Below are 13,943 nucleotides of genomic sequence, written 5' to 3' on the forward strand. Positions count from 1 at the left end.
CTCTACACATGCAGTATTACCCTCATAATGACTCCATCTGGGGAAGGGGGATAAGAATACATCCTCAGTATCTGCTGCTTGAAATTATAAGAGGCGACTAAAAGGGGTTCTGTTTGTCTCCAATCTTTCTTTCCTCACAGTCCTCTTCTCTTTATCTGTCCTCGTTCTCTTCATGATAATTTCCTGTTTCTTCCCACCTTTATTTCCCCTCTATGACTATCACATCACCAGATAGTGAGGGCCTCCTGGTGATGTATCTCGTCCCGCTATTTTGTTGTCTAAAGCGGGACTGTTGCCTCCCCATGTGTTTGCCCTGCATGGCATCCTGTAATGCTAGGAGACGGGAGTCCTGGAGGTTGACCGATGCTGCATGCTGCAGCTAGCAGCACATCTCTTTGGTCCCTTATTCTTGCTAGACAGGTGATTTCATTGGGCCTGACCAGGTCAGTTGGCTGGTCATGTGTTGGCATGGCTAGGGTCAGGTGGGCACAGGGGGGCCTGGTGGCTCCTGTCATCCTGGAGTCACCCTTGTCCAGGTCCCCGAGAGGTTACCTGTGTATACACTCACTACCTCCGGGGTCACCAGTGGTGTCATCTCTGGCATCTGACCTCTCCTTGCTGGACTCCATGGTGGGTGGAGGGGTGGGTGAATGAAACTTTATTACACTTACATTGCCACTTTTTCTTCTGCAACCCATACCTCAGCTCCCTATACTATCCCAGTGTCTTCCTCTTCTCGCCTCTGTCCCTCTGTTGTTACCCTACCTGACCTCTTTAGTCTGCCTACCTGGACAAATTTTTTAAATGTTCCCATATCTGCTTTTCTTGCAGATGATGACCTAAAATTTTATCATTGTTTGCTGTCTCATGTAGGCCAGGATGTTTCTTTCCGCTCCTTGTCTAATGGCTCCCAACTGGTCACTGTTCAGTCTGAGGATCAAGTTTCTCTCTTGGCGAGTCTTACTGAGTCTCTGGGGGCTTCTTTCCTAGTGGAAAAAGATGTCTGTGTCAGTTCCAGTTGTGATTCTGTATTGGTCCTTCCCGAAATTAAGTTTGGTGACCGTCCATTTTCTGAGTGTAGCACTGATATTCAAACCATCCTGGAGCTCCAACAGCATTCTATCATCTCTGTGTTCTGCATCACACTCCCTGTGACTGCTCGTCACAAATGGTCAGCGAACATAGCCCGTATACTTTTGACAGTCACACTTTCCCCACTCATGTTATCATTGGGGGTATCCTTCTTCCTGTTCAGGAAGATTTTCCACCTCCGCGCCAGTGTCAGTCGTGTTGGCGTAAAGGGCACCCTGCAAAGTTTTGCATGTCTGCTCTCACCTACCCCCTGTGTGATCAGGTTGGTCATGCCAGGGATGCTTGCTCCACTTCTACCTGGTGCTGTCCTAATTGTGATGAACTGCAGTCGGCTACCTGGTGCTGTCCTAATTGTGATGAACTGCACTCAGCTTTGTATAGGGGATGCCTAGCCTATCATTTTGAATCTGAGGTTAGTGAACTGCGAGCTCAGCTGGGACTCTTCTTACATGAAGCCCGTCTCGTTGGTCTTTGTGATTTTTCCATCTCTGACACTCATTCTTTGCGTTTTTGAATCTCTCACCCCATCCCTCAGGTGTCTGTTGTTTCATGAACTTCTGGAGTTATGTCCTCTCCCTTTCCTGCCGTCCCCTCCATTTCATCTTCTCTGCCCTCCTTCCCTCTCTCCACCTCTTTTTTTCCATCCTAGATTCTTCTGTCCCTTCATCTTTCCCATGCTGCCCTCTCTCATGTCTCAGCCTCTGTCCCTGTCTTTAATTTTTTCTCTGCTCTTGTTTCCCTTCCTGATTCTTCTCCCTTTGTCCTTTGTTCCTTGCCATCCTCCCCCTTCTCTTCCTGCAGGCAAACGTCCACATGTTCACGCTTCCTCCTTGTCTCACATCCCTGGTTTCTTCCCCTCAGCTTCTCCTGTCCAGCCTTCCAAATGTCTCTTGTGTTCGACTTCCTCACCCCCCTACCCTGTCCTCCCCTTTGTCCACCTGTCAGCGCCTTCATGTCATCTGGATGGTTTCCACCCATCCTATCTCTTCTCCCTCAGATGCAAAGACCTTTCATGATATCATCTCCTACCTTCACCGGACTTCCTTTATGTCCTCCCTTGCTTCTGTGGATGTACATCCACGTCCTTCCTCCCTTCCCCCTACTACTGTTCCTCCTTCCCCACCTGTACCTTCCCCTCCCCCCAGCTGTCTGTCTCTCCCTTTCTGTGACTTCAGTTTCTTCTTAATCTTTCCTTATCACTTCGGTCCTCGATCTCCCCATGCCTCCTGGGTACTGTTGCCTTGACTGTTATGTACGCATACCGCTTTCCCTCCGGTCTTAATTCTTGTTTCTCCTCATGGCCCTTCTACAGTGGAATATAATTATGTGGTTTTGCATCCCATCGTCCTTCCTTCTGATACCTCATATCCATTCATGATCCCCTTCTTGCATCTCTCCAAGAAACTTTTCTCCATGCTTTACCTGTTCCTATTCTAGGTTTTACTTTTCTTGGTTCTCCTCCTCCATCTTCTGCTGCAATTCTTATCTGCAACTCTGTTCCTTTTGAACTGCTTTCTGTTTCTTCCTCTGTCCCCCATGCTTCTACACATTTTTCTTTGCTGCTGGGTCACTGTCTGCTCTCTCTATTTCTCTCCTTCTGTTCCTTTAGATTTTTCTGCCTTTTCCTCCTTACTTCCCTTCCTTCCCCGATTCTTCTCCTTGGACTTCAGTTGCCGTCATACCATATGAGGGGACTCAGTGGTCACCCCCAGAGGTCACCTCTTTGAACAGTTTCTTTCTACTTCCAATCTCTTATGCTCAGTATTGGCCCTCCTACTCACTTTGACCTTTGTACGCGTTCCTTTTCTTGCATCGATCTGTCTCCCTTGACTTCATTGGTCTATTCTTGATGACTCTCTTTTCAGTGATCACTTTCCTATAAAGCATTCCCTTACATCTTTCTGTGTGGTTCCTTGTTCCTCCCTGTTGGCAGTTTCATGCTGCTGACTGGAGTTCATTTTCCCTCCCTACAGTCCTCCTTCCTTACTCTCCCCACGAATTGCTTTCTTTTTTCTCAGTCCTGGTTTTAAGATCTGCCCTCACTGAAATCCCTAGAAAAACTAGACTTCTTACAGCCAAAATTGTACCATGGTGGACTCCTGAATGCAAGCAAGCCCTCTGTGTTAAACGTTTTGCCAGGACAGTACCTGTAGTCTCTTACTATTTCATCATGAATCTGCTGCCTTCTGCCATACTATCCATCAAGCCAAATGCCACAATTGGATGTCCTTTGTTTCTAGCATTTTGGTGGACACTCATGTTGCAGCACTTTGGTCCCATATCCATAGAATCTCTGGTAAGCATATCCCATCTCTGGCTCCTGTTCTTCCTTTAGATGGTTGTTCTGTAGCTGATGCTTCCTTGGTTGCTGAAGCTTTAGGTAGGTATTTTAGTCCTGTAAGCACAGGGTCCCACCTTCCTCCAGATTTTCACTGTATTAAATCTCTTTCTGAATCTGTCCCGATTTCTTTTACATTGTCTGCCGAGAGGGCTATTAATGCTTTTCTCTCTTTCCATGAGTTGTTGTCCATTCTTCAAGTGTGTAAAGATTCCAGCGAGGGTCTTGATGGTATTCATTATACAGTACAATCCCAGCTATCCGGTATCCAGACAAACGGAATACTCAGAACAACGGGAAAATTCAAGGGCTGGTAAAAATGTCAGTAAGTCATAACTGTGCGCCAATTTGAATGGACCGCCAAACCGCCGTTTGATCGTGTCACGCGAGGCTGGGTGAAGTCAGACAAAGCGAGGTGAAGGCATTTCCGGCTAATGTAAATCCCTAGCAAATCCTCTTAACCACCCCTCCTCTCCCTCTCTTTTCCCTACTTGAATTCAGTCATCCTTCACACCCTCCAAAAATCACCAGTCTGCTTTTTGCCACCAGACAGTAAACAAGCTCTCTTGCTATTGTGTTCCTCTGATAGACGGTAATTTGTACACTCCAAAATGCCTAAAGTGCAAACTAAACGTAAGCCTATCGTGCTTACCTTGAAACAGAAGCTGGACATATGCAACAGACTTGAAAAAGGTGAACATTATAAAACACTAATGGCTGAATATAAATGTTAATAGGAATGAAAGTTTACTTTGCTGGAAGAAAAATAAATAAATAATATGCCTGCATTTCATACGTATATCATTTATTTTATTTTCTGCAAAACAGCTGAGTGGTGGGTGAGGGGTGGAGTGATGGAGGTCAGGTGGGGAAGAAGAAGAACAGTCGGGGTCAGAAACGTAAACAAAACTCACGCGGGGGCATAGGTGTCGTGATAATTCTACAGTGCAGCCTTAACACATCATCAGTTCACTAATAAATGTTCAAGCTTTTATTTCTTTATTTTATTTTTCAATTTTTATGAGTACAGTACATATAATGAATACAGTAATTCGGTAAACAATGGACTGGTGCAATTTGCAGTACTGCAAATTGCTAGACATTGCACGCACGTGCGTTATGACCATGGTGTGTGTTTACAAGGCAGTTTTTCAGGCGGAATCTCTTAGTGTAACCCCTAATGTGACTGGTGAGTACCTGAACTGTATTTACTGCTGTGATAACCTTTGTATAGATTTGACTTGAAAATCAGAAATACGGGAAAAATCTGTAACCGGGAAGGTAAATTCCCCAAGCCACCCGGTTAACTGGGATTGTACTGTAGTATGTTGAAACATCGCTCTCCCGATTCCTTAGCTCTCTTTTCTTAGCCCAGTACAAGAGGATTTGGTCTGAGGGTTTCTTTCCTCCTGCTTGGCGCGTAGTGGTCATTCTCCCATATCTTAAGCCTTGTAAAATCGGTCGTCTTCCTCAAGAGAACCGTCCTATTGCTCAGACCAGTTGTGTATGTAAACTGCTTGAACATATGATCAATTGTCGACTTAGGTGGTACCTTGAATCCCGTTGTCATCTTTCCCCCTTACAGTCTCGGAAAACAAAATGCTCATAACACTTTAGATCCTCTCCTTCGTCTGGAGCATTTTATCCGTTCTGCCTTTTCCCTTCACCGGTCTGTCACCAGTGTGTGGTGAAATGCTGAAGCATGGGGGAGAGATAGTAGTAGAATGGATGTGGAAAATGTGCAGATTGGCCTGGGAGGAAGGTAGAGTCCCGGAGGATTGGAAGTCAGGTATAATTATTCCCTTGTACAAAGGAAAAGGGGAAAAAGAAGTGTGTGGTAATCATAGGGGCATTTGTCTTCTTAGTATAATAGGAAAAGTGTATGGTAGGATACTTATTGACAGAGTTAGAGAAAGAACAGAGAAATTAATTGGAGAAGAACAGGAAGGCTTTAGGAAGGGAAGAGGTTGTGTAGATCAGATATTCATTCTTAGATCTTTAGTGGAAAAGTTTCTAGAGAAGGGAAAGAAGTTGTATGCGGCTTTCATGAAGCATATGACAGGGTGGATAGACAAGGATTGTGGAAAGTGTTAAGAATATATGGAGTAGATGGGAAGTTGTTGAATGCTGTGAAGAGTATGTACGATGGTGCGAAGGCTGCAGTGCGTGTGGATGGTGAACTAAGTGAATTTTTCTCTTTGAAAGTTGGGTTGAAACAGGGATGTGTCATGTCTCCATGGTTGTTCAATCTGTACATGGATGGGGTAATAAAAGAGGTACAAGGTAGAGTAGTGGATGTTGGAGTGGCCCTGGTGAGAGAGGATAGTGTTTGGAAACTCCCTGTACTGTTGTTTGCAGATGATACTGTGTTGTTGAGTGAAGACGAAGGGGAGCTTCAAGGCTTGGTGGATGAGTTTGGGAGAGTGTGTAAGAAACAGAATCTAAAGGTGAATGTAGGGAAGAGTAAAGTGATGGTCTTTGAGAGGAGTGAAGTCAGTGAATGTACAGCGAGGTTGGATGGTGAGGAATTGGAAAATGTGAGTACGTTTAAGTGCTTGGGTAGTGTGATGAGTAAGGATGGAGGTTTGGAGGGTGAAGTGCTTGAAAGGGTACAGCAGGGAAGAAAGGTTGCTGGTTCTTTGAAAGCAGTGATAAGAAACAGGGAAGTGAGCATGGAAGTGAAAAAGTTACTACATGACAGTATTGTGATACCAACCCTAACGTATGGAAGTGAAGCTTGGACGTTGTTGGAAGGACACAAGTCAAGAGTGAGAGCAGTGGAAATGAGTTATTTAAGAGGAGCCTGTGGAGTCACATGGAGAGACAGGCTGACGAATGAGGATATAAAGCAGCGTTGTGGTGTGGATGTGTATGTGATAGGAAGCGTTATGAGGAACACACTGAGGTGGTTTGGCCATGTGGAGAGAATGGAGGGTGAAAGACTGATGAAGAGAGTGTATGTGAGTGAGGTGGAGGAGGGAAGAGGGAGGGGGAGGCCGAGGATGAGATGGAGGGATGGGATGGAGAGGTATATGAGAGAGGGGGGTTTGAGTTGGGAGCAGGGCAGTGAAATGGCGGGGGACAGGGCGACTTGGAGGCGATTTGTTTGTGGTCACCCCAGATGGGATTTAGGCGTCTGGCAATGGATGGATGGATGGTCTGTCACTGATATATTTCTTTTATTTGGAAAAGGCTTACAATTTTACATGGCTATATCATATTTTGCGTTGTCTTCGTTCCCTTGGTCTTCATGACAACTTCATTTTTTTTTTTTTTTTCCAAAGTTTCTTTTCTCTCCGCACTTTCCATGTCTGCCTCGATGTCCATCTCTCCCATGCCTTCCCCCAGCATGTAGATGTCCCCCAGGGCTACAGTACTACCCTTTTTTCTCATCGCTGTTAATGGTATTGACTTTTCCTTGCCTCCCTCTGTTTCTGCCTCTCTGTATCTTGATTTTGCTATTTACACTGCAGATTCAGATCTCCCTCATCTCCAGTATCTTATTCAGTCTGCCAATCCAGCAGCCTCCACTTGAGCCACCACTCATGGTTTTCGTTTCTCTGCCTTCAGGTCTTATGCAGTGTCATTTATTCGTGTACTATACCTCAACCACCTCTTTACCTACATGATGCCCCTCTTCTTTATCAATCTTCTGCAACCTTTGTTGGTCTTTCCTTTGACTCTCGGTTAAACTGGAATGCTCATGTCTCTTTCTTTCATTCTTCTTTTCATCGTCTTCGCTTACAGCAAACTCTGTCTCACCTTTCATGGAGTGCTGATCGCACCATGCTTCTTTGTCTCCACTCTGTCCTTATTCTCTCAAAACACAATTATGGGTGTCAAGTCTATTCTTCTGCTTCTGCTCATACACTTTTGAAACTTGATTCCCTTTATCATACTGGTATTTGTTTAGCCATAGGTGCCTTTTGGTCAACCCCGGCCACAAGCCTTTGTGTCGAATCGGACTCCACCCCCCCCCCTTCCTCTCATCGTTCTCTCCTTACAGTTAAGTCTTTTGCATGTCTGCTTCAGTTTCCTTCTAATAAATTGCTCTGCCCTCCTCCCTCTCCCTGCCTTTCTTTTCAGTGTGCCTCTCATCTCCTCCTTCCTTTCTCCCTCTGTGTCCCTGCTCTTATTCGGTCTGTTGGTTTCACTTTTCCTTCCATTCTTCCCCATCGTCCTGTTTCTTTCCTCCCATGGCTTCTACCTCCTCCAGTGGTCTCTTCCTCTTTTCTCCCTTGTTCTTGCTCTCCTCTTTCTCCTGTCGCTCTCCTCTCCCTTTTTCATCAGCACATTTCTTCTAACTCTTCTGCGACTCCTATTTTGAATGATGATTCCAAATCTCTTTGGGGTGTTGGTTTGCTGTCTTCTCCACTGAGTCTTCTCTTTCCAGTTCCCTTCCCTTTGTTGTGGGTGTTCTCTTCATATTATGCTGTTCTTTTCATTCTAAAGTCTCTGTTTCGTTCCTCTTCCTCCCCTTTTGTTATCTGATTCTCACAGTGCGCTTTCTTCTCTATGGACCTCTTCTTCTTCTCATCCCCTTGTTACCCAAATTCAAAGTGGCTATTCCGTTTTTATGTGCATAAGAAGTCGATTAAATTTTGCTGGGTCCCTGGTCATGTTGGGATTGTTGGTAATGAACAGGCAGACTCTGGGTTGTTCTGCTGCTCTGTCTCTCACGTCTTCTCCTCAACCCATTCCTGTTCTTGATTGTTTTTCTATTCTTAGCTGCCTCTTCCGTGATCTCTGGCAAACTTTCTGGGACTCCCAGGTCACCAACAAGTTTCGTCTCATTAAACCTTCTGTTCTTCCTTGGTCTTTTTCCATTCACCTCAATCGTCGATGGAGGCTTTCCTTGCCCGTCTTCGCTTGGGTCACACCTGCTGCACTCACGATCACTTAATGAGTGGTGACCCCCTGCCACATTGTTCTTGCTACAACTGCCCCTTGACTAGCTGATTTTTTTTTTTTTTTACTGCTTGTTCATACTTTGCAACCATCACCCTGAGTTTCCCTTCCTCACCTTATTACCCCACCCCTCATTGCATACTGACTTCCATGGTGATTCTCCTAATTTTCTATTGTTAATATTATTGCTTTTCTTTCTGCTGTGTGTGTTTTTTATTCATTCATTCATTGCCAGAAGCCATGTATCGCTAATGGGGTGGCCAAGGGCTTAGAGTTAATTGTTTTACAGGGAGGGGCACTAATCCTCCACCAATCCCACTTGACACGTAGGGAGAACGTTTTGCCAACAGCATCTGGTGTTCCCAGGCTATCACTCATCCAAGTACTAACCAGACCCAACATTGCTTAACTTCGCTGATCGGACGGGAAGCGGTGTACTCAACGTGTTTTGCATCTATTTATTTGTCCTCCATTCTTTGCAGCCATAGTGCCATATAGCTGCTTTAGCCTTGGTGCTAGTTTTTCACGCTATTCATTCATTCATTCATTCATAATAAGACATGATTGACCCCATCACCCTCCCTCCAGAGCCTCAGCCAGTTGAGTGGTAGTGTATGCACCTACCAATTCTCGTGACTTCTGTTCAGTCTCACCTAGGGATAAACATTATGGTGGGTACAATAGTATGTCCTTTAATGTGATTTCACATGTTGGCACCATGTCAAAGTTCCCTCCATGACAAGCACAACCACTATAACACAGTTTCCACGTGCACATTCTCATCCTTCACTCCAAAAGCCTTTCACACCAAGACCCATGTAGGACGCATTAGTTAGGAATTAGTTACTTACCCAGTGACAAAGTAGTGTTGCTTGGCCCTGAGGTTCAGTCAGTTGTCCTTTAAGACCCTTAATAGAGTTGCCTACAAGTGTCTGATATAAAGTATACTCAGAGGCATGGAGGGTCAGTGGTGGAGCGCCTGACAGCCTGACTTGTGACTCCAGAGTCGTGAGTTCGCACCGCGCCCGTATAAGCTGCCCTGCCGGGAGAAGTAGCGCTGTCCTGTTACCTAGCTGGTTGTAGTAGCTGTGGCTCAGTGGGTTAGAGCACTCTGACTGAAGGATTGGTAGTTGGAGTCCACTCAGGGGTCATTGGTATACATCAGGAAGAGCATCCAGTCATAATGTGCTACATGCTTCAGAACCAGAGTCCTGTACTCAGGGACAGCACTTTAGCCTTTATCAATAAAAGGGGACACGGTGTAAAACTCCGCAAATAGCCTTCCGTAATCACCCCAAGTCAAACCCTTTATTGCCATATTAATGAAAGCACTATGCTGCTGCTTGTTATATTGATGTATGCTGAAATGCTGAAGGCCTCGGGAGATATAGGAGTGGATTTAGTAACCGATTTGATAAATACAATGTGTATATGTGTGTGTTATCCCAGATGACTGGCTGAAGTGTGATTGTAAATGTGTACAAGGGGAAGGTTGATGGTCTGGCAGAAGGAAATTATAGGGGCATAAAAGTTTTTGACCAGATAATGAAGGTAATGGAGAGAGTCCTAGAAGGTATAATTAGTGAAAAAGTGAATATTGATGAGATGCAGTTTGGGTTTATGCAAGGCAAAGGGACCACTGATGCCATATTCATTATTTGACAGCTCCAGGAAAATATCTATCTATCCATCTATTGCCAAACGCCTTAATCCCGTAAGGGGCGGCCACAAACAATTTGCCTCCATGTCACCCTGTCCTCTGCCATTTCATTGCCGTACTCCAAGCTCACACCCCCCTCTCTCATATACCTCTCCACTCCATCCCTCCATCTCATCCTTGGCCTCTCCCTCCCTTTACCCCCCCTCCACCTTACTCACATACATTCTCCTCGTCAGTCTCTCACTCTCCATCCTCTTCACATGGCCAAACCACCTTAGTGTGTTTCTCCTAATGCATCCTATCACATCCACATCCACATCACAACGCTCCTTCGCTTCCTTGTTGGTCAGTCTGTCTCTCCATGTAACTCCACGTGCTTCTCTCAAATAACTCATTTCCACAGCTCTCACTCTTGACTTCTGTCCCTCCAACAGTGTCCAAACTTCACTTCCATATGATAGAGTTGGTATCACAATACTGTCATTTAGTAGCTTTTTCACTTCCATGCTCATTTCCCTGTTTCTTATCACTGCTTTCAAGGAACCAGCAACCTTTCTTCTCTGTTTTACCCTTTCAGGCACTCACCCTCTAAACTTCCATCCTTACTCATCACACTATCCAAGTACAGACTTCAGTGCACTCACATTTTCCATTTCCTCCTCAATGAACCTTACTGTACATTCACTGACTTCACTTCCCTTGAAGACCATCACTTTACTCCTCCCTACATTCACCTTTAGATTCCGTTTCTTACACACTCTCCCAAACTCATCCACCAAGCCTTGCAGCTCCCCTTCATCTTCACATAACAACACAGTATCATCTGCAAACAACAGTACTGGTAGTTTCCAAACACTGTCCTCTCTCACTAGGGCCTCTCCAACATCCACTGCCCTACCTTGTATCTCATTTATAACCCCATCCATATACAGACTGAACAACCATGGAAACATGACACATCCTTCTTTCAATCCAACCATCAAATAGAAAAATTCAGTCATTTCACTATCCACATATACTGCAACCTTAGCACCCTCATACATACTCTTCACGGTCTTCAGCAACTTCCCATCTACTCCATATATTCTAATACTTTCCACAATCCTTGTCTATCCACCCTGTCAAATGCTTTCTCCAAATCCATGAAAGCCGCATACAACTTCTTTCCCTTCTCTAGAAACTTTTCCACTAAAGATCTAAGAATGAATATCTGATCTTCACAACCTCTTCCCTTCTTAAAACCTCCCTGTTCTTCTCCAACTAATTCCTCTGTTATTTCCCTAACTCTGTCAATAAGTATCCTACCAAATACCTTTCCTATTACACTAAGAAGGCAAATGCCCCTACGATTACCATACACTTCTTTTTCCCCTTTTCCTTTGTGCAGGGAAATAATTATACCTGGCTTCCAATCCTCTGGGACTCTACCTTCCTCCCAGGCCAATCTGCACATCTTCCACATCCATTCTGTTACTCTCTCTCCCCCATGCTTCAGCATTTCACCACACACTCCATCAATTCCTTGGACGTTCTTGATTGCTTCCACAAGTTCGATCCTACTGATTTCTTCCTCTCTTCTCACATCCCTCCTTCTTCCAGCCATTCCCTAGCCACTTATACTTGCATTACTCTAATTCTCTGTGTTCAACAATTCCTTAAAGTGTTCTCTCCATCTGCACACATTTTCTCCCATCTCCACTTGTAATCTACCATTTTTATCTTTCACTCCCCAACTAACTTCTTTGGCACCCTGTCTACCTCTCTTTACCTCTTTCAACCACAGCATGGTGGACTGAAGAGGTGAGAGAGGCTGTGTCACAGAAGAAAACATATAGTGAGTAAATGAGAAACAGGGGCATTGAAGATGAGAGGTAGAAGAGGAGTTATATGTAGAGAGGAAGAGAGAGGTGAAAAGATTAGTAAGAGAGAGTAAGAAGAGAGTGGATGAGGAATTTGGAGGGACTTTGATATTTGAGGAAAATTTACAGGCAAGAAAAGTGAACTGTACTTTGTTTTTGTTGATTTGGAGAAGGCCTTTGACAGAGCCCCTAGAGAGATGGTGAAGTGGGCAATGAAAATGCTTGGGATTGAGGAGTGGCCCGTGAGAGTGGTCATGGCTATGTATGTGGGTGCTTGCACCTAGTTGAAAGTGAATGGAGATTTGAGTGATGAGCTTTCCATGAATGTTGGCATGCATCGAGGGTCAGTTGACTACCCTTTATTGTAGTTGTAGTAGTAGTTGTTCCCTAGGCAGTCTGGCTGAACAGCCCCGAGTCCCTGAGGAGGGCCACGGCCGAGACCGGGCTTTTCCACAGACCTCTCAAGGAGTGTATGTTGTGTTGTTGGCATAGGTGATTGTGTGCAATGTAGTCTTCCATAATGCGCTTAATAGTATGGAGTGCTGTGTTGCATCCTGGACAGGTATCAGCGACGGAGTCATCCAGCCTCTTCTAATAACTTAAGAGGGCTGGATGATGCCCACATCTCGGCCTGGCCAGGTGGACCCTGTCCTCACAGAGATGTGATTCAGAAGAGTGGATATCAGGAGCCCGTGCATGCAGCTGTGTTTTGTCTTTTAAGTGACTGAATGGAGCGGCGAGTGATATGAGTATGGATGTGCTTCTGGAAGCTGGTCTGAGGTGGGCGAGGGGGGAGAGATGACAGTATTTGTGTATGATAACGTGTGCTGGGTGTTGTTTTGATGTTCCTTGGTATGTGTGGATGTGCTGCCATGTAGTATAGTGGATGTTGTGGGTTTGAGGAGGCTGCAGCGAGAAATTGGGTGCCTCTCATGTCTAGATGATCCTTGACTTTGAGGACTTTGGTTTCTTAATGTAGGTGGTCTGTGGATGTAGTAGCTGTGCAGCCTGTGATTATTTTTAGGACCTTGTTTTGTATGATCTGTAGGGTGTTGTAGTGTGCTTTAGTGAGGTTAGGAGCCCAAGCAGGGCTTGCATAATTCACCACCGAACATATATATTGTTTGTATACTGTGGTGGTGGTTTCATTGTTGTGTCCAAATGTTGTATGGGCAAGTGACCTAAAGGCATTGAGTCTTGGTGTTACTTTATCTTTAATGTTTGTGATGTGTTGTTTAAATGACATTGATGTATGTTACACCAAGGATTTTGTGTGTGTGTGTGTGTGTGTGTGTGTGTGTGTGGTAAGGAAGTGTTGTTTATGGTGAGGTGTGGAATGTGACTGTTCTGCTGTCCAGTTTGTGAGAAGGGTCACTGTAGATTTGGCTGGTGCAATTTTGAGCCTGTTTGTGGTGAACCATTTGTGTAGTGTGTTGAGGTAAGTTTGGAGGATGTGTGCAGCTGTGTTTGTGTTTTGGTGTGTCCATGTAATTGTTATGTCACCTGCATAGGAAGCTATGTGTATCTCTGGTGTATGGGGTGTGGGTATGTCATGCATGTATACAGTAGATTAAAGAGTGTAGGGGACAAAACAGATCTTTGGGGGATGCCATTTGTGAAGTTTCTGATGTTCAAAGACTGACCAGCAAATTTTACATGTACGCATCTGCCGGCTAAGTAGTTTACCAGCCATCTTTTTGTGTTATTGTGCATGTTTGTGTTGAATATTTTGTTTGTGAGGTTGTGGCAGGGGATGGCATCAAAAGCTTAGCTAATGGCTAGTGTGACTAGGAGTGTTCTATGTGGTGGCCTAGCTGAATTCATGCCATCAAAAACTCTCTGTGTAAGGTCTTTAAGAAGAATGTTTGTGGAGTGTAGTGGCCTAATACCATGCTGTGATGAGGCTAGGAGGGTGTGAGGTGTAACTAGTTGTAGTGCCAGTCATTCAGTGACTTTGGAGGGGTGCAGGGGAGTGTGATGGGGCGGTGTGAGGAAGGTAATGTGGGGTCTTTGTTGGGTTTGGGGATAGTGATGATAATGCCATGCTTCCAGGTGTTGGGTATTATGTTGTGTGAGTAGCTTTAGT

At 44.9% G+C, this 13,943-nt stretch overlaps 1 protein-coding gene and 1 pseudogene across 1 annotated transcript in view; one reads left to right on the forward strand and one right to left on the reverse strand.

The window, feature by feature from the left end:
* Positions 1–13,943, forward strand: part of LOC145414371 (muscle calcium channel subunit alpha-1-like) — a 1,622,725-nt gene that overhangs the window by 1,577,011 nt on the left and 31,771 nt on the right. The window lies entirely within an intron of this gene.
* On the reverse strand, positions 8,680–8,800 carry LOC145414505 (5S ribosomal RNA; annotated as a pseudogene).

This window comes from Coenobita brevimanus, chromosome 99 (genome assembly GCF_032717465.1).
Source record: "Coenobita brevimanus isolate Jiangsu-jjx chromosome 99, ASM3271746v2, whole genome shotgun sequence".
Lineage (NCBI taxonomy): Eukaryota > Metazoa > Arthropoda > Malacostraca > Decapoda > Coenobitidae > Coenobita > Coenobita brevimanus.